This window comes from Anomalospiza imberbis, chromosome 2 (genome assembly GCF_031753505.1).
Source record: "Anomalospiza imberbis isolate Cuckoo-Finch-1a 21T00152 chromosome 2, ASM3175350v1, whole genome shotgun sequence".
NCBI classification, from domain to species: domain Eukaryota; kingdom Metazoa; phylum Chordata; class Aves; order Passeriformes; family Viduidae; genus Anomalospiza; species Anomalospiza imberbis.
In genome coordinates, this window is record NC_089682.1 from 20,746,260 (window position 1) to 20,767,755 (window position 21,496).

At 38.8% G+C, this 21,496-nt stretch overlaps 1 long non-coding RNA gene across 5 annotated transcripts; it reads right to left on the bottom strand.

The window, feature by feature from the left end:
• Positions 1-803: 803 nt before the first annotated feature.
• Positions 804-21,253, bottom strand: LOC137468399 (uncharacterized). Of its 5 annotated transcripts, none has more exons than XR_010995915.1 (4): positions 17,036-17,936; positions 15,265-15,384; positions 14,420-14,625; positions 804-1,089 (listed from the first exon to the last, which is right to left on the bottom strand). It is a non-coding gene; the product is annotated as an uncharacterized lncRNA (long non-coding RNA). The 5 variants fall into 5 exon arrangements; XR_010995916.1 differs by lacking the exon at positions 804-1,089 and adding an exon at positions 12,598-13,312; XR_010995914.1 differs by lacking the exon at positions 804-1,089 and adding an exon at positions 21,133-21,253 and having other exon boundaries at positions 13,883-14,625; positions 17,036-17,175.
• Between the last annotated feature and the right edge of the window lie 243 nt (positions 21,254-21,496).

The following is a 21,496-nucleotide window of genomic DNA, read 5'->3' on the forward strand; positions in this document are numbered from 1 at the left end:
TGCTTGCAGGTTGAAGACCCCCCACCCTAGATCAAAAACTGTTTCAGTTGACTGAAACAGCATTTCTCAGTGAGTGGAAATGATGCATATCTGGCAGCTTTTCAGTGTAAAATGAGTCATCAAAACACACTGACTGTAAGCATCTTCACCCTTCCTTCCCACATCTCTTAATCCAATGATGGCTAAGATTGGAATAAAACTTCATCTTCAGCATGTATACAAAACATAGGGGTACAGAGATAAACACTTGATTGCAAACCAGTCATGCAATGAAAAAGCATATAATTTGAATCAGATTGGGCTGAAATTAAAATTGCAGCAAACTATTTGTCAGTTTCAAGCTCTGGAGACTAAATTCACTCTTTTCCTAATTTTCCTTTTTTCTCCCTCTCTCTTACCCTTTCTTCTTTCAGTGTAGGAGCTCTGCATTGCTCCTTGTTTTTTGGCTTCTTATAAAAACAAGATTGAAGAAATCTACTAGCACTTACACTTCAAAAGCAAAATCTAAAAATGGAAAAGCAGTAAATGTTTCTTTTAAAATCTAAATAACGAAATATAATCTGCTCTAGTTGATTCTTTAACTGAAAAGTGATATTCAGGGCAGTATATGGAATTGAAAGGCAAAGGCAAAGGCAAAGGCAAGGCAAGGCAAGGAAAGGGAAATCAGAAACATACATGTGCCACTTTAAAAAGCTGAAATTTATAAGAAAGGAATTCTTGGTGTGGTTGCCTTAGTCTCTGGGCAAGTTCATAACTAGTAAACCATACTCAAAAAACATGCCACGGTTCTGGATGATGACTCTAGCTTCCAGTTTTGTATGAGCTCATTACGAAGTGTGCGATGAACCATTTCTGGAGCTCTTGAGATTCCTGAGCTCTGATTGTGACTGCAAAACCTGCAGTGTTTGTGGCTCCTGGTGAGGGAAGAAAACCAACAGTCCTGGCTGGTCCTTAGCTCTGTCAGCCACATGGATACCTTTGGTCTATTTGACATTCCTACTGACCTCAGTTATTTTTAAAGAGGCCTGTGACACTCCCATTCTACTTTGCATTAGAAGTTCTATTGCCTTTCTCAATGAATATGCCCACCTGCAGCACTGTCTGAAAGGAAAGCTCAGTTGTGCAGTCTTTGGCTTGTGATGCTTTTTTAAAGTATTTGCCTTTTTACAGTATTCAACATTATAACACAATTTATTAAAACTTCGTAATGATCGGGGAAAGCAGACAAAAGGTGTTGTATAATTTGGTCTCTCCTTTAGAGCATGTTGGCAGGTGTGGGGATATTTTTTGGTAATGGATGAACAGACCTCGGCACACCACACATACATACTCAGCATGATCCAGTGTTCACAACAACAGTATACACCCAAAAACTTATGGTGATGGACAAAGAGTACAAGAAATCTGAGGCTGCTACTTCCCCATCTCTGATATCCACCCTCCTTCTCAGAACCAGGTGCTGCTCCTCGGCACCGGCTCTGCAAGGAAGAGAAGCTGTGTGGCTGCCAGCCTCGAGCTAATGCACTTGGACTCTGCCTCTCAGCTGGATCTTCAAATGTTGTCACTGGCCCAGTGCCACCGGAGCCAGGAGAGCAGTGCCAGCAGGCGGAGCATGGGATTTGGCCTTGCATTTTTAATGTGGAAAATTGGTTTAGACTACGAGGTAGGAGCTGGTGACTACATGAATTGAGAAGCTAAACATCCTAAAGCGTGCAGGAGTGCAGGAAGTGTATCTGTACAATTTTTTTCCAACAAGAGGATTGTTTTATTTTTTAATCTCATCTTGTGTTACTTCTTTCCCAATCTGTAAACTTCTTTTCTTTTATCTAGTGAGTTTGAGCTTTATAGGCATTTTGATATTTTTTGTTTAAAATTCTGTTTAGTTTTAAAATTACGTGTGCATTTTAAAAATATATATCTCCTTGCAAGGCAACATTTCGCCTCAGAGTACACTGACATTTCATGTTTTCTCTTGTTATGGCTCACACTCTGTGTTAGGGCTATAAAAGCTGTTACTGTTTATTCACATTTGAGGAAGGAACAAAGGGAGCTTTCTGCAGCCAGTGCACCTGGAATGTGAAGTGAGAATGGTAACTTCTGCAGCTTGCTTCTGCCAGGTGTCGGCCCCTTGTTACATCACAAAATCAAAGAAAAAAAAAAGGGAAAATGTTAAAGGTTTGGGTACATTTTATCTTAAGGCACTAACTTTGTTTTATGTTGATTGAAGGTTTAATTTTTAGATTTAAGAGCATTCTGTTTTGAGTTGCTTAGCCACACAGCACCACAAAGCAAGAGAATCATCAGCTCCTGTAGGATTTTGCAGCAATGCTAAAGTACACTAATTGTAAAATTTCTGTAGAATTTGTGTTATCATAACACAAAATGCAGACTGCACTTTATGTAGGCAGAAAAGGAAAAGCGCTCTTAATGGATTTAGATGAAACAAAAAGATATCAAAAATGCATTTGTGTTTCTGCCAAAACTAAATACAACAGCTGCTTGTTTCCTCTAACAATACTCAGCGTTCACCTTTCTTCAAGGACTTTATAATAATATGTAGCTATCAGTTATCCAGTACTCAGAGAAGATTAGGTAAAAGAAATAAGTAGAGACTGGTTGTCCTTGCTTACCCCCAAGAAATGGTGCAATGGCAAAATCCAAGGCTGCAATATTTTCAAATGTGCTTTAAATTTATTCAAATTTTATCTTCTCTTACAGAAGACTTGCTCTTACTTGAGCTGATGGTTTTGCACTACAGTATTTGAAATAGCATCTAGCTCATGTTTCTGTTGAACTTGTACTGAAAAGAGCTTGCATGCCAAAAAAAGGCCAGAAAAACTTGCTATGTGGTTTTAGAAAGCACAGTTCAGATCTGACAGATGCAAAGAGCTAAGAGCAGACCTGGAAGCTCTAGCAAAAAACTTTTACTGCAGTTATAAGGAGACTGAAAACTACAGAAAAAAACAGAAAATAAAGTATTTGGATAAATACAACTTTGGAATTGGTTCTCCAACAGCTTTTTGAAACCCAAGTCAGAGAAATTTCTCCTGTATTCCCAGGATTAACATTTCATGTTATGTTTGAAAAGCTGTACTTCTGACTTTTATGTCTTCATGATCTAACTGTTGGTTTTTAATATTCTAAATCCCCTTTCAGTCAATAAAATGTTCCCAGTAATTCAAGTGGAAGTAAAATTTGCCTAAAACTAAGAGCACCTTGTAAGTATCTTGAGCTTAATTTCCTCAAAATTATCAGATAAATATAATTTTTCTCTGTTTAATTTCTGCACGGGAATATCTGGAGTTGCTTAGATCTTTTACCATGGCTTGATCCTGATTGCCTTTGAAAGATAGATTAAGGCTTTCCTCATTGTCTTCTACTTCAGAAACACAGATGTGCTATTTTAACAGCTTTTTTTTTCCCTTCTAAACACATAAAGCCCACCTGCTCTTCTGGGACTCTACTGTTTTTTGGAAGCTCTAATTTGCACCTGGACTGAATTGTCCATGGGGGATAATCAGGTGGATGGGAGTAGATCAAGTACCATGTGCTTTGGCTGTACCTGTTAATGAGCATCTTTGTGTCCAACGGGCTAGTGAATACAGATAACTAGCTCTGGGCAAGTACAGTGGCCTCATTAGGATGGGAAGTCTTTTGTTAGGGAGATCTGTCTGCCTTCTTATCCTTTTATTTAGCAGGGATAATGTAAAGAGTGTGAAATTCCATATGCATCTGGCTAATATATTTAAAAAGTTTGAGCAATATACAGCTTATACCATGGAAATTCAAATAATTCCCTTTACACGGCAAGTTTATTTCTCCCTCCCCCTTTCCATCTACTTATATGTGTTTGGAAGTGTCAGCCCTCACATTTAGCAGCTAAGTTTTGTGTCTTCAGTACAATTTGATCAAATCTGATCAGTTGTGATGTTCAGATTCTTTCTGGATTCATGTATTTTTATTTCTCCTATTTTCTTTGTCCCACTGCACGCATTACAGTACACATAAAAACCTCATCACTGAACTCATTACTTCGTTTTTAAACCTTCCCTATTCTTCCTTTTAGACCATACACTGCCTATTTCACCAGTTAAAATTCTTTCTCACTTATCTCCTAATTTTAGCAATTTAATTCCTGCCTTTTGTGCAGTTCTCTGTGACATACCTTGTACTCCATAGCCACCATATTCTCCTTTACCTTAAAAATAAGTGAAGCTTTGTTAATTGGCTTAGTCAAATTGTCTTGCTAAAGCCAGGGAGTGCTTTAATTCAGTGTAGTAACTCATGTGGGAAACAACAGAGCCACGCTGTGGAAAAGGTCCTCTGCCCCATGGCCCATCCCAGCACCACTCTGTCTTTGCTGCTAGCTTGGTTACAAATCTTTCTCTTTGTCAGTTTGGATTTTACCACAATTTGTTGAATGTGTTTTCATGTAATTCCAGTTGTCTGTCTACTCATTATCTCCATTTCTATGCTGTGGACACTTGTGTTCATCCCTTACTCTTACCCTGCTTCCTCTTTTACAGGCGTTTGTGTCTTCAACGTTTTACTTCATGCACCATCCTGAAAAGATTTTGCTTCAAGCAAAAATCTTGAGCCATGCTTGAGCCTTGCTGTTTATTATTTTTTACTTCACTATTCCTTCAGTGCAAATCCTATTGGTTATGCAATGTCTCTATGTTTTGTATACTCCTTGCAGACATTGTTTACAGAGTCCTGGCATAGCTTCAGGCACCGTGTAATTTACAGATCGGTATAACTGAGAGCAAGGTGAAAAATAATGCCATGTTGCCTTCTATTCCTACCTAGAGATTAGATCATCTTTATTTTGTCACCAGTAGCCCATTAGTTTTTGCTAATCTTTCCTCTCTACTTTGCATAGCAGAGGATCTCGTGCTGTGAGGCTACTTTTCTAAATAATACTGGTTTTCTAAGTAAAACATCTCTGTCTTCTGTTCTGGCCTTTTGAAATGCTGCTTTCAGAGCCCTACACACATGGGGCTATATCTACATATGTTTTATGTACATATATGTACATGTAGGTGAGGACAGATGCGCGTGCCCACACACCCACACACAAAAGAAGGATGGAAGGTGCACAACAGAAAGGTTGGTGCTTGTCAGGCACTTGACACAGAGACACAGCCCCCTGCTCTGTTTCAGTCCACAACATCTACCCAGCACAACAAAGCACCTGCTCTGTAAAAGGTGGGAGCCATAACATAAAAAGAGCAGGTTATTCAACCTTCACCAGATACATCTCAACACTTTCTTACCCAGATGTTGTCCAAACATCAGGCAACAAAAGCAGATTACAAACCAACAAACATAATTTACTCCTGGTAATCCAGTCCTTCCCCTATTTAAAATCCATGCAGCTTAAACATGGGAATCTATTTCTTTGACTGCCAGACATATTAAATCACCCCTCTTCATGCAAGTTACCATGTTTACAGCCATCATATAATTTAATCATTAAAAGATAATTATTTATTCTGCTCTTGAAAAAATCTTCAGGAACATGTTTATGGAGAAAATGGATTTAATTTCTGGATCTCTGATTTAAAGCCAACAGAAAATTATCTTTAATTTTAGGTCTAGCTGGACTAGTAGAAACCAACATCAGACAGAACTACAGCTTTATTAAATACTGATTTTATGTTAACAGTTTTCTTAGAAAAGAATGCATTTTAAATGAAAAATGCTTTACTCTTTGAGCTGGAAATATATTGTGTAGAACTATGGAAAAGCTCAATCCACCAACATGTCAGTTGGCAAGCTAAAATAGACTGGCACAAAATTAGAATAAGAGACAGAAAGTAATAATTGCTTGACCTGCAGGTTGAAGAATAAAGAACAAGAGATCAACTCCAGTTATATACTGCAAAGCTACAAAAGCTTCCGATTGAATCTTAAGATTCATAGGTTATTTAAAAAAAATCAAATTTAGTTTATAAGACTTATTAGCTTGGAAACAGCACATTAATAAATAGAGACATGCAGTAGACCAGAGGAGAACTGTGACTGAATATATTTCCCTTAATATATATCAAAGGTGGTATTAAGCAGAGCTTTTGTCACCTCTGTGATTGTTAAGTTATAGGGAAAACTTGCAAGGAAAGCGGGTGAAGCTGTAAGCTTCAAGAGTTTAAAGCACAAATTCATGTCTATCTGGCTATACATTGATTTTCCTCATCTGCTAAAAGGTCACCTCTAAGTCCTGCTGATTGACAGAGGCTTCCTACATGAACCTGCTCAGCCCCTTTAAACTTATTTTAAAAGTTCAGTTGATTTCCATACTATTCCTTTACCTGACAAATGTTTTACTCCTGAAGGTGGATTCATTCAGACCAAAGTGGGCATGCTTTCATTTTTCCTACTGAACATGCATTGATCCCATTTACAAATACCCATGATAGCTGTGAAATTTTACTTCAGAGTTGTCCCATGAATAACATCGGCAACTTGTGATGTTTATCTCCTCTGCATTGGCAACCTGAGAAAGATCACGACGAAAATACACGCTCGTGCAATAAATTCCCCTTAAAAAGTAGAAACCTCAAACAGTTGAGGAGGAACAGTGAACAAAGGAAAACCAATACTAAACATTTTTGAAATAAAAATCTTTTCCCCCCTCTCCAACCCTCCTTCCCAATACACTCTTAATGGGTGTTTCCCTTGCAGATGCCAGAGTGTAAAGCTCTCCCTGTGTTCAACTTCCCGGGCACTTTCCATGGGCCAACACTGCAGGTTCTGGGACTTCCAGGTGGCCTGGACACCCTAGTGCCATCACAGATGTGTCAGCTGGTGGCCCTGGCTGGCTGGCTGGTCAAGAGGTGACATCCCCAAGCCCCAGCTCCACTTAAAGAGGCTGCGTCTCAGCTTCACTTGTGAGCACCCCGAGGCATCCTGCCCCTCCGTGGGGCACCAAAGGCCATGTCTCACCCCAGCCTGATCTTTAGCTCTGCCATGACCTTATGTGCTGCTGGGGTAATTTTCACACTGGGCACTTTCAAGAGGAAAGGCACTAATTTTTAAGGCCTGATATCCTTAACTCCAAAATCTGGACACACCTAACAGTCCCTGCATGTCAACCCACACAGGAACTGAACTGAAGATGGATAGTAACTTAAGTGGAAAAATGACCTACTAAATTATACTCGTGGCATCTCTCTAGCAACACATTTCAAAACACTAGTGAGATACTACCGTGGACTGCTCAACATCAACCCTACTAACTAGGGCATGCAATCATGTGACTACTCTTAAATTAGGAAAGACCAGTCTGTATCCAGACTCTAAACAGTTTCTTCAGACCTTGCCAAGATTCCAGATATGTCATGTATTCTGCCCTTCTGCAGAATATACCCTGCACACTTCAAGCCCCTTAGGAGAGTCTACAGGCTGCACTCCTGACCGTGGAGTGCAAGAGATGGATACACTGTTTTCCTACGAGGAGTTTTCTGTAAAATCAGAGCAGTTCTGTAGCAGCTGTTCTAGTAATAGTGAACTCTCCAGACAATACTAAAGCGCTGTTCAGTTAGGAAACATAATCCATTTCTCCTAGCAAGCCTTTAGGTTAGGAAAAAACAGGTTACTGAACTGATGCATCTGGAGCTCGTTTACAGCTCAGCTGCAAGGTGTGTAAAGAAAGAAGGCAAGAGGGGTACCTTTTATGGTGGGAGAAGGAAATGGAAATACAGGCTAAACTTTCATCTGAGAGGGGAGAGCTTTGTAGTGTTTTTGTTTGAATGCTGGAGAAAGGTAAAAGGCAGATTGCCTTTTTTTTTTTTTTTAGATTTTATTCCAGTAAACAGAGGGAATAAACTATACTGCAACAAAACATTCAAGATCACATGAAACTGCACAAGAAGAAAGAAAATGCTATTTTCTATTTTTGAGTAGAGCTCAGCTAGTGAGTGCCAGTATACTTTTTTTTTATCAAAGATAGGTGCTTTGTCTGGAGTCACACAATATATTATTAAGAGTTTGGCTCTGTTGGTGATGTACTCTTCATATGGAAAGACTGCGACAGTTTTCAAAGACATCACAGTCTGGTGAAGTAAAGCTGAATTTATTTTCACTTGAATAAAATATTCAAGTGAGACTTGTGAAGGGCAGCACTGGAACTTTACAAAGAGAATGAAAGATAAAGCTTTCAGAGCTTCTCCATTTCTTCTTAATATATAAAATAACCTATGGTTTCACACTTTCAATGTAATCTCAGTTTCCATTAACAGGTTTCTATAACTCTTTTCCATCTAATATATGTGAATTTGTCTCGCTTCTCTGCTTTTACATGCACACAAAACCTGTTTGCTCTTGTTCTGTGTGCTGATGAGAGTTTTGGTGGCTGCATTCTCCTGCATCAAATGACACTCCAAGAAAATGAAATTGGAGAGATTTATATGTGAACTACTTATTCACAAATGACTTGAGATTGCAATGTTAGCCTAAGATGACCAAGTTTAAGTAAATGGTATTAATTGATGAGATCTTAGTGAGAACCTGAATAATTCTTTAGAATAATGTTAGGGTTGTGCCTAAATGCTTGGTGGCCAGCACATGCCGAGGTTCTGTGGCTCTAGAAATCTGAGATGCTTCCCACTCTCTTCTCCTTAGGACTTGCCACTCCTGCTTTCTTTTCTCCCTCCTGCTTTAGCCTACTACATAGTCCTGCCTTTCATTTTTCACTTTTTCCCCCCCATTTTGATCTGGTTTGTGCATCCAACAACCAAACCCTTCTATTAACTCTCATCTTGTTATCTGCCTATTTCTGTTCCGGAAGCCACTTCAGAGTTTTTCTCTTATTGCCCTTCATCCTTCTTTTTCTTTGTTCTTAACTCTGTGTTTCTCACTTTCTGCATTCAATCAAGTCACCACCTCCCTCCACCCTCCACTGAGTCATTTACCGGAAGCAGAGAGGTCTGATAAGCACAACAGACAACTCTTACTCTTAGTTTCAACTTTAGGCATCACAGTAGTGGTATTAGCTGTTGACAGCTAAAAAAAATTTGTTTCTGGGAATGTGCTTATGCTACACTCCTCTGTAACACACATATTCTATGGTGAAGGTTTGGGAATTTTCATGGAGCCAAGCTAGATCAGCATTTTTATTGGAACAATCAAAGAAGTCACAGGCACCTATTTCCATGAAACATTTTAAAGTCACTTCACAGCATAGGAGTGCAACAGTTTTCAATGAAACTGAGGTCAAAACATATTAAATATCAAAAAAAAAAAAAAAAAAAAAAGAGATTGCCTCATATTTCATTCTTGGGAAAGGAGAAGTTGTGTAAGGTGATACTTTCCAAGCAAAATTAACTGAAATAAAGCTCTACTAGTGTTTTTGCAGAAATGCTAACAAATGAAAATAATATCTTAGCACATGAAATGGTGTATTACTTCTGTGCATGTCCTGCAATGAAAGGGACACTGGTGCTGCCCAGTGCAGTGCTACAGAGGTAAGTTTAGACAGCCCAGACTATGTTTTGGTGGCCAGAAGCAGAACTGCCAGGACTTAAAACTCCTTGCAGCTTTGATGTCGTGAGTCCTCAAAACCAAAAATCTTTTGTTCAACTATAAATTGTTTCTTTGTGAACATTATGAAATATAGAGCAGGACACTGCAGGTGAGGTTTAAGTGACCAAGTGCATGTATTTATGACTGAGCTGTTGTACAGATTTCCTTTATGGTTAGTGAGGAATATTATAATTTCTGCAGTGTGATTCATCTCATCCTACTGTATATATCAACACCAGCCTAGACCTGCCTATATTTTTAAATTGACTTTAAGGGAAGGCCACGATGACTAGCTCAAGTGTAGACACCTAAAGTGAAAGGAGGTAGACCTACACCTTCCATCCACAATGTAGTGGTTCAAACTAGAAGATGACTTCCACTCTCTGCAAACACACAGGAATCATGAAACTGGGCTGAGGGAACACCATGCAATAGATGTCAGCTACAATCTTTGAATGTTCAGATATCATAGACACACTTCATAGGAGCCCCCAAAATGCTGAAGAACAAAGACTTACATTCTGAAATCAAAGAACACATCTGCAATGCCAACGTACCCTCTTTTTTTCAGAACTCAACAATAGGTCTCAACAGAGAGAAAATACAAACTATCCTTTACATCACCACCACAGATGGACCAGCTTCAGAGGGACTAACTTACACAGGGCAGCAGCAGAACTTTAGTATTTGGTTCTGCACAGCTCTCCACTCTGAACTGTGACCTCTGGGGAAGCACAGTGAGAGTAATCTGCTGTGACACCTCTTTGTAGGTGTACAGCTTTGGCTTACTGCATTTTATATAACAAAGTGCGAGAAGAAACAAATTACATTCTTATTCTGGCTTCTCTTTCTCCTCCTTACTGCAAGAGCATTCTTACTCGCTCTAGTGAAAAGATTCTCAAGTGCATTGTAGGCAGAAGCAGGAAATTTGGTCTCCTCATGGATCAAACAGAGCCAGCACTAATGACACAGCACAGTGAAAGGAAAAAAAAATAAAAGAGAAAAAAGAAATGTTTAACACTCAGCACTAGAGGAGACTGAAAATTGAACAACCTTTGAAGAATTTCCTTGCTGCACTATAGCCCTGCATAGGAGACTTTCCACAGTCAGACTCAACACATTTGGAAGTTTCTGTTTAGTCTTCAGGTCAGGTTTGGTTCTGTGCTTTTACTAATACAACATAAAAGAATAAAGGCTCAAATAAGGGAAGAGGGGAAAAAAAAGTAGAAAAGCTTGAGACTTAGTAAATCAAACTGTCTAAGAAGTAGAACAACCAAGGTGCTTTAAGGACTGGAGCAAAATTTTGTCTTAGACAAGAAAAGCCCCTTTGGAGATAGTTATAATAAAACAAATGTCCTGGCTCAGCTGAGAGCTAAGAAATTATCTCATTAACAATCTGAAGGCCAGGTTGGATGGGGCTTTGAGCAACTTGGCCAGGTGGAAGGTGTCCCTGCCCACAGCAGGGGCATTGGAACTGGAGGATCTTTTTAAGTCCCTTCCAACCCAATTCATTCTATGATTCTATGACTAAAATCAATCCTACTTGCAGGGTCTGTGCAATGTGAGAAAACATTACTTTCTATAAAAGATGAAGAATAGAGCTAGAAGACAAAATTTTACATTCAGTGTAAACTATTGTGACTCTTTGAGGGCGCTGTAAAAAATGCAAAAATTCAAAATTGTCTTCATTTTTTTGGCAGTAGAGACTCCTTTTATTAGTGTTTTGAGCTGCATGTAGCTCTGACAACTTGTGAACAAATTCTTAGGCAAACCTGGACTAGCTGAAGAGTGCTTCCCTACAAAAGCAATCTACCCCTTGTGAGCAGAAGGAATAAGGATCTCAGAAGAGCACAATCTCCCTGCAGAGGCATTGCAGTGCTTGCTCATAGGTGGATTGCCAGGCAGTCTCTCTTGTTTAAAAACAGAGGATTCAAGAGAAGGTAGGAATAGGCAGACAAGATCAGACAGAAACTTTGCTGTGTTCAGCGACAGCAGCCTACAGCAGAGGCTCAGGGAAGAATATATGGATGGCCAAAATATGGTACTATTTTGCCATAGGGCAGACTGGCCCCTGGCTGTATCATCTGAACCTGCTCTGGATAGCAGAGCAGGGCAGGTCAGGAAAATGTAAAGTACAGAAGACAAAGTTTTATTCATTAAGCAACAGGCTGAATCATGATGTATGAGTAATGTCCCATATACCAAATTGGAAATCAAATATCCAATAGTAACATAATCAAAAAGAGGGAACTTCCCATTGTCTTCAGAGAATATTAAATTTTATTCCAAGCCCTAAGAAAATAATAATAATAAAAACAAAGCCTACCTCATCTACGGCATTTAACATATCTTGTTTCACAAGTACAAAGAACTCCAGCTTCAGCTGAAGGCCACTTTTTGTTAATAATTATTTTTTTTACTAGTGCATTACTCACTAAATTTAGTTCATTTAATTGTAAACTACAGTAAAAAGCAGCACAGTCGATAAAATACAAAGGGATGGAATCTGTTAATCTGTAACTACTGCTTTTCAAGGTAACAATTTGAAGTACTCCTGGGGTTTTTCACTGCATGTAGAATGTTAACCCAAAAATTAAAAGGAAAAGTGAGGGTCAGTTCTGTTTGGTTTTGCTTTTTGAATGCAAGTATCATTGTTTCTATTGTAGCCAGAATATTTCAAAATTTAAAAAAATAGGTTTTACAATTTATTTAGATCGGTTCTATTCCATTTTTATGGTAACTATACATTTCTGACCTTGTCATAGAATCAGAATGGTTTGGAAGAGAATTTTAAGATGTACTTCCAGCCTCCCTGACATTGGCAGGGACATCTTCCACTACACCATGTTCCTCAAGCCCCCATCCAGCCCAGCCTTGAACGCTTCCAGGGATGGGGCATCCACTAGCAAACTTTTCCAGTACTCACCACCTTCTGAGTAAAGAATTCTTTCCTGATATGTAATTGAAATGTCTCCCCTTTCAGTTTAAAACTGTACCCCCTTGTTTTATCACTGTCTGCTGATGCAAAAACATCAGAAAGATTTTTTTAATTAAAAAAAATTTAAATGGTTACAAAATTCAGAGCTATTACAAAGCTGACAAACTCTGAAGTCACTACTAACATAAATAGATTTACTATGAAATAATGTCATTGTGGCATTGGGATTTGGCCCAATGTGTAGGTGTATGGACATTTATTCTGTAATGCAAGCATTTAAGGAATTGATACATTGTAAAAGCTCAGATTCCAGTTTCCAGACTGAAAAGACTGGAAAGAATTATAACCATATTAGGACACTAAACCCCTTATTAACATGTTCCAGGCAGTAGCAGATTCTTTTCTCAGCCAAGTCACAGAACAACCTTCACCTTTTTTACGGCTCAATTGCAACTCGGTTGGGGATTTGCACACAATGAGGCTGTTTTCACCAACAGGGCAATGGCTTTCCACATCTCCATGGTGCCAGCGTCGAGGTGATGACTGGCAGTCAGGAAATCGTTATCTTAAGGTGGGTAGGTTTGACGGATTTCCTTTCAGCAAAACAAAACCATATGGCAACACAGCTTTTGCTTAGGAGGAGGCATGCCAGGTAAGGAGGGGAATGCCAGGAAATGGTGATGAAGAAACATCCCCAGACACCTGGCTTACCTGTTTGCACTGCTCCAACAGATTGCTGCAGCAACCTTACAGGGGCCTCATTGCTCTTCAGGAGGCTGCAGAGGCAGAATAATTTATTGCTGTGATGATCCATGGTGAAGAATGGCTGTGTAACAGCTCTGTGGGTCTGTCCTGGTCCAAACAATGTCAAACTGAACCTTTTGAGCTCTTGGTGGTTCAAGATAACAGACAAATGCCCAGCTTAGAACCATTTCAAGAAACTGTGTATTTTGAAGGAGAGGGTAGTCTCTGTTTCCATGGGACCTCACATTTACTGCTATGAACAGAACATATCCCTTGAACTTATTTGCCAACATTACCACCAACAGAGCGAGTGCGTGGCAATGGCAGCTGGAATAATTTCTATGAACCAAAGAAGTAATTTAATGCAGAAGTTATAAAATTTTACATCATAAAATACACTTTATACTCTACAAGTGAAATAAACCACCTTTGTTATTTACAGACAATCCATGTTATGTGTCAGTCCAAAGTTTTCATCCACCATTAAAAAGCTTAGTAACACATTTTAACACTAAATCCTTTGGTTTTTACTCAATGACTGCACGTAACCAAAATAAATAAATAAATAAATGCTCGCTTTTGATTTGCTCCTTCTCAGGATAGCTGCTTATGCCCATTTGTCTTCAAATTTACACTCTTTTCTGTAGTGTAAAAAAAACACTCTGTCTCCTCTGGACAGGAGTCAATGGAGGTTATATTACTGAGCCTATTTTGGCTTCTGATAAAGGTTATAGTATAGTCACTCCATGATAGGATGATCCTGGAAGATATATGTCTAACACACCTGCTTGAAAGGCTAAATGAACGTGATCTACCAGGAAGCTGATCCTCAGCCATAATTCTACTGAAATAAACAGACTGCAGTTGGAATTTATGCTAGCAGAGGATTTTATTCTGCATTCCCTTCCCATTTCTGCCTAAAATGATCACATGAGAACTTTCATTAACTTGTCTTTAAGTTACAAATTAATAAGACAAAGAGGAATGGTGTTTGTATGGCTGGAGTGTGTAATTTAGGCTCTAAAATAGATTATGAAGTCCAGAGATATACATACAATGCAGTCAGAGATGTATCAAAAATGGGAGACTGTCAAAACAGATAAAAGGAATCATTTAGTCACATCACCTAATGCAGCTGGATTACTACAAAGATGGTGAAAGAGGTGATAAAAAAAATCTACATATATAAAAGAATATGAATTTGCAATTCCTTACCTCACAGTAAGTACAGCCCCACAGCTACTGCTTCAGGGGATTGAAGAAAGAAATAGCTGTGGTACCTATGAAACATTGCTTTCTTTTTTGGAGCAGCCAGCTGGAATTGACTAAAACACAGAATGTCACATCAGATCTCACATAGATGAGAGGTTTGCTTGCTTTCCAGTAGAGATAACAATCGTGATGAGCCAGCAGAACTTGGTCTGCAGCAATATGAAAGACAGTGAGTATGAATACTTGCTAACTCCCAATAACAGGATGAGCCAACCTGCTAGGAACACCACACCTTTTTAGGGCCCTGAACTTATCCATTCCATATTTTTGCTTTATAGAACAACGCTAAGAGCATGACCTCTTTCTTCTTGGCTTTTGTGTACCCAACTCATAGCCTGGATCCTAACAACCATGGTTTGCAGAGGATATGTTTTCCTGGCACCACGACAGGGTTCAATTTTTTTTTTCCTCTACAACTTTGGAGAGCCTAAAAATTCCCTCCCTGCCCTGCCCCCTCCCCCCCCAAAAAATGGCTCACTTGAGTGCAAACAAAATCCTCCACAGCTGGGGGACATGTTTGACAAACAGCAGTAGGAGAGGTGATATTTTATAAAGAAAATGATGAATGATTCCAAGAAAGAAATTAGGAAGCAGAAATCATCTCAGGCGTAAATGGAAGCACATCATGATGCGATTGAAAATGTGATTGCATTATGGCCAGTAGTTTGATAAAGAAGGGAAAGCTGTGAAGCTCATTTGTGACAATGTAAAAGAAAAAAAAAAAAAGACAGAGCATGTTGATAATGAGCCTTGAATATTCTTTCTTTTCTTTTCCCCCTTTCTGTCACCTTTGGTCTATTTGGCATTCACCCAAATTAGAAGACTGACAGTCATTTCTCTTTAATAATCACTTTTGGAAACTCAAGAAGCACTCGCCTTTCAGCTCTGTCAACAGGGAATCATTAACACTGAAAAATAAATGTATATATGCTTAATTGTTTTTACTGAAATAAACACTCTGGGTACCCCCTGCCGTTTAATGAACATGCACTGGGTTAACTACAAGGGCTGCTACCACTGCCATCTTTGATTGCTTGCTAGTGGCAGATGAAAGATTAAAACACATGGTTTTTTTGACAGTAAATATGATTTCACTTTTTTTGCTTCCACATGAACCCACCCTTTACAAAGTACTGCAGAACAGCAACGTTGTCAAAATAAGGCTAGCGAATAAGTGGAGCAGCAGCTCTCTACAGAGTTTGATTATTCTTTTGTGAAAGAGTCTGTAAACAAAACCTTTAGGCTTTTGTCTACTAAACGGTGCTTAGAAATTCTTCCAGCCTAGCATTTTTAATATGTGGGAACATGACTGCATAGGATTCAAGAGCACTCAACATTTTTGAAAGGAAGACAATTTATTTTTGCAACTAAATGTGGCCTCAGAAGCCAAAATGCAGACAAAAGACCACATTTTAAAAAGAATATAAATGCTCTGTATGCTCTGAGCTGTCTGTGAGACATCTTTCCTTTTTCTTGACTATACATATAAAGATATTAACAGAGCAAAAATAATTTTCAAGTATCAATCAATATAAATTTTGAGTTTGGAAAGTGAAATCTAACTGAAAACATATTCAGGTCTTACTTTTCACTTCCAGCCTTTGTGCTGTGATAATAAGCCAACTAGTCTGAGGCCTAATATCCCTTCAACTAACAGTCAGTTCTTTGAGATGGCCAGAACCTTCAGAACATGCTACTTGCATTACAGGGCATAAAGACTCAAGTCTCTTCCCTTCCTAGAAAAATATTTGATCTAGAGCTGGGACATGCAGTTCTTCACCAGATCAATTCACCAGTTTCTAAACATTGCCAGGAATTGGGTGCAAATTTACACATGCCTCAAAGCAGAAACTGATGGAATACTTGTGTCTGAGTTTCCCGTCTCTATAACCCGGACGTATCCTGAAAAGGAAGTTAAACATTCCCTGACCCCTCCTTTGACACTACAGCCATATTCAAATCCATATCATTAAGCTCTTTTAGCCTCCAAGTAGGGCATCCACATCAACACTGTCAAGTGGAGACAGTCTCTGGTTTGAGCAAAGTCCTGAACTAAGCTAGGGAAATGTTCAGGATGGTGATGGTGCATCCAAACCTAGAAGAAGCTGAAGACTGCTGATTATGTAAAGAATAAATTATTTCAGTTCCAGTGCCTGGAATCTTTCCCTGGCACAGTTAAAGTTATTAGTACGGATGTGGCCATGTGTGTCCAGGTGCTTTAGACAGCAGCTGAGCCTGGAGTTTGTAAATACCAGCTTTAGATGTCTTAAAGGGAAACCAGTGCTTAACAGCACATCTTAAATTTAATGCCAAAAGGCTGACTAATTGATTTCCTACAAATTCTTTGGATAAATTTGGCATGAGGTTGTAAAAGTTATTGCCAGCATGATTTGGTTTGCCTCCTACTCTTTGAGATTTGTTGATCATTTCACCTCTCCAGATTAATGACTAATTTTCAATCATCTTTTTCATATAGTTATCCCGATCTATTATACAGGCAAGTGCTAGATAAGCAATTATAGAATGCAAAGCATAACAAAATCTTTAAAAAATACTTACATTTGAATTCTTAAAAGGATAAAGATTTTATAATCTTGTTAGTTCTTCTTCACTTCAGGCTACTTGATGAAATTTAGGGATTACTGCATCCTCCTAGTTTAGTCATCAATCCTTATACACATCACTAGTGTTACACCCACCTAGTAAAGACAGTTTTGTCTTATATAGTTTGTCTTATAAAAATGGTAAATACTGGCCAAACAATTTTTGCAGACTACAAATGCTGGTGACAATGAGCCCCCTCCTTGCCTCAGCTGTTTCTCCCAACCTCTTCAATGCTTTCAGAGTGCTTCTAGCTTCATGTAAAAGTGATTCTAGAGACAAAACATCGGTATGATCAAAGGAAATTACAACACAGGAAGGACTGGAGCAATATATGCGTATTGCTTATGGCCATGGCAACACCCAAGTTTTAGCTGTCTTGCCACCTCCTACAAGTGACTTCAACTAGTGTGACCAGACAACGATGACTACAATTCCCACCCATGTACACATGCACATATGATGCTATCTGCTCTCCATCACTGGAAAAGAGGGACTTTTGAGATGAAACACGACTAACCATAGATATCTACATTAACAAAACTCTTGGCAAGTAAAGACTACTATCACAAATACCTTCTGGCATGAATAAGTAAAAGGTAAAGTATACAGGTTTTGAAATATTCTTTACTTGTAACATTATTTTGAAAACTTCTACCTAATTCCCTATTAAAGTTGAAGGCATAAAATCTCTTGCATTTTACTGAAAGGACAAGGACTTTCCTTTTAGATTTTCTTCCATGTAAATGTTGATGCAGCACAATTCACTGTGATCTAAAGAAGAACCCGCACTTTTGATTTCTAGTATGTGTGTTAGAATCAGAGTTGATTTGAAATAGGTTTTTGATGGAAAGTGAAATTTTACTGTAATTTTTTTAAATATGATTTTTCACAGGAAAAATCAAATGGACCCAGAATCTTCACTTTCAGATCATTTTCGGAGCAATGTAAGAAAATGAAGACTGTACTTCATTATGGAGTTAAACACTGAAATAGGCATTAAAATATCATACTTTAAAACAACCATTAGAGAAGATTACTTTTAGATTTTTGTGAGGTTGTCAGGAGCCCACAGTTGGAATAATAATATCAAGCTGGAGGCTGAAGACAAAGCCCTCCATTGGCAAAAAGGAACTAGACTTCAGTAGAGTCTACCAGAGCCAGAAGAGCAGGTCTGCAGTTTGCAGTGCTCTTCAAGGCAATGCAACATTCAGCAGTCTCCCTTCTGGATGGGAAGATCCCCAGGGTGAGAGACATTTTCAAGACTATCTTGTGAATGAGGCAATTATTTCACCATCAATAAAATGAAAGTTTTTGCAGAAGCTGCATCATGTTATTTGAGTATTCTCTATGTTCGTGTTCAATTTTGAACAAAAACCTTTTATTGGAACAAGCTCAGAAGAGTCATATGAACACCAAGTGTGTTCCTTCCTTTCTGTCTCCTAGCACCATGTGCTTCCCAGTACATTTAATATACAGTAGTTCTCATGTGCATTTTCCTACCGAGTGTATTGATTTTGAAGATTCCCCTTTTTAGGCATATTCCCAGAGACCTAAACTGTCATCTCAAATGTCCTCTGTCTTATTTTATTACAACAGAATATGTCATGAACCAGAATCCTATTTCTAGCTGAACCTCCTTTGCATCATGCAGATGTTTAAACCAGATGTTTTGGAAAGAATTCCTTACCCTCTTATTCTCTATCTTCTTTGTATCATTTAGACATAGCACAAATAAAAGTTACAAAAAGGGATGTTCTACCTTTCCAGTTTCCAGCTACAATTATATAGAGACTCTTACTAACTGTAAGATCACACAACCTTTGTCTTAATTGGGTAAACAGGGTGTTTGGAGTACCACACAGCAGGACCTGGCTAATTAAATATTGTTCAGATTGCCCACTGGGGAGTTTATGCAACCACTGAACTATAAGCCATAGTATTGCAGCTCAGAAACCACGTAATTAAGGTCGATATTCTGTGGAACGACTGCCCTTCCTTTCCTAAGAAATGTTGTAATTGACCTGTGGTGTTTTGTTTAGATGAAGTAAAGAAAATCGGACTGATCTGAGCTGTTTGCTGAAAAGCACTGCAAGTACAGATCTTCTCAAAAAAATCGAGTGAGCTTTTAACTCACTAGGTCTTCAAGTGACAGTCTTTTCTATAAGCAGATTTGGAATTTTCATTTTGAGCTAAATTGCCATAGATGAGTGGATTTCATCACTTCAGTTGTATTTCTCTATTGCATGGGCTAGGAAATCTTAATCCCATACTTGGGCTGGACCTCTCCAGGAAGATTCAGAACCATATTATCATGCAGGGGCAGACACATTTGTGCTAGATGCTCACACAGTAGGACAATGGCAGAGAGCAACTCCCTCTTACAAGAATGAAAAGAGAAGACAAGAGGGCCACCAAAGGTAAAACGAGGCAATGAGCATTTCTAGCGATGTGTGGTTCTTGTTTGCCTCATTTACATATCTTCTCAGGTTTTCCTGGCCTTTGATAGGATACATTCACATACAGGAGAGGACTGTGAATATCAGACTGAAGACCTCAACAAGAAACCCTCTTGTGTCAAGACACTCAGGTTACAACTGAATTATGGAACTCATAAAACCATCCTGACTGCTCAGCTATGTGAGCATCCTGCAGCTGCATCCCATGTGCACACTGAAAGGGACCTGCATTCTTACCACCCCATTCTGCTTCCTTGCTCTCTCTTTCTGTGCATGCTCCAACAGCTGTTGCAGGTGGTGTGATAGGGACTGCAGGTACACAACAGAAAGTAACTGTGGTTCAGCTTAGCTGTATATTTGCAGACTGACTTGGTTCTTGGGATCCCATGGGCCTAAACTGGGATGCAGACTCTTGAGTTGACAAATATCTTGACAGTAAATCTGAATCAAAAACTATGATTTTTAACAAAGACATAATCCCACCAATGTGAGGATGTCAATCCTACCTCTGTGCTGAATGTTACACTTAGAAAGTATAAACAAATGTAACTTATTAGCTAAAGTAATTCCCAAATAATTAGATAAAAGGTCTGAAAGAAAGAACTGGATTTATAGGTCTTTCCTTTGCCTTTGCACACAGTTGTCTCCAGGGTCCTTCGACAACTTTAGCTTAGATCAGGCAGGCGGAAGAAAAGCAAGACAAGAGGCCTTATGTTTCACATTTACACTGTCAGTTTGATATGGCACTCAAGACTAAGTCACAGATGCAAACTTCACAGCATGCGAATTCTTTGTAGTATTCATTGGAATTATGCTCATGTAATAAATAAGATAAATTTTTATTTGAATACACTTAAATAGGTATTTCCTTCATTTCAGCAACAGAAGATAGAGATAGGATGTATAACTAAGAACCTAGAATAGTTTCTCAGTTCCCTATTCAGATGCTTCCCAAAACATATTTCTGTGAGACTTGAACACACATTATTCTCCCTCCCCCACAACTGGAAAGAACCCTGAGTGCTTAGCTGGGGAGATAGTCATGGAGTACTCCAACAAATCCATGGGTCTGGAAGCTTTGCAAGGCAGGACTTTGGGTCATATCATATGGCATAAATCTGCTCTAGAGTTTAGATGCAACCTAGAGATGCTTCAACTAATTTCTCAAAAGGATTCAGTTATGACAATTCTTAGGTGACTCAGAATGCAAATAAAAAGTGAGAATTTTACAGTCTTTCTGAATGTCTTTGGGCCTGGGAGTAAGAGTCACTCAGACAACATGGTAGGTGCCCAGTAGGACATACTGAAGTCCTTTCTGCCTCTCCCTAAATTTAAGCCTCTCTTTATAGGCCTGAGTTAGGTGCCAGGGTAGCATTAGCATTCACAGTCTGTGCTTTGTTGTCTAAATGTCACTTTGGAAAGGAATTCCTATTCTGTACTTCTGTTTTAACACATGCCCTGAAAGAAATGAAATGTAGATGCCTAAAAAGGTCTGGAAGCTGAGGTTAAATCCTTTACAGGTCTTACAGGCAATGAGTGGCAGAGGGAGTTCTTGAATCTGTCTTCTGTGAATGCAGGGAAGCATCTTAACTTTACCTTTGCTCATTGAGGATGATGACTCAGTGGGATGGCTATGGGAATAGAAAACATCTCTTCTGTAGTGCAGGACTGGCTACCATGAATTGTCTTCTGTTCCTGCAGGCTTCTAAACAGAACAGGGGGGAAAAGGCAGTTATAATAATTTTCCTGTAGCAACTTCAAAACTGTCAATATTCAATATTATGTCCCCAAGAGAAAATCTGAAAAAGAGAAGAAAGCTTTTGCAGTGCTTGCTGACCAGAACGAAGACCATAATACTAACAAATTCAAGTAACAAAAATTAAGGCAATTTAACAAAACTGGATCTTCATGCAGATGAAGAAGCAATTGGAAAATTTTGAGTAAACATTTACCTGTAAAT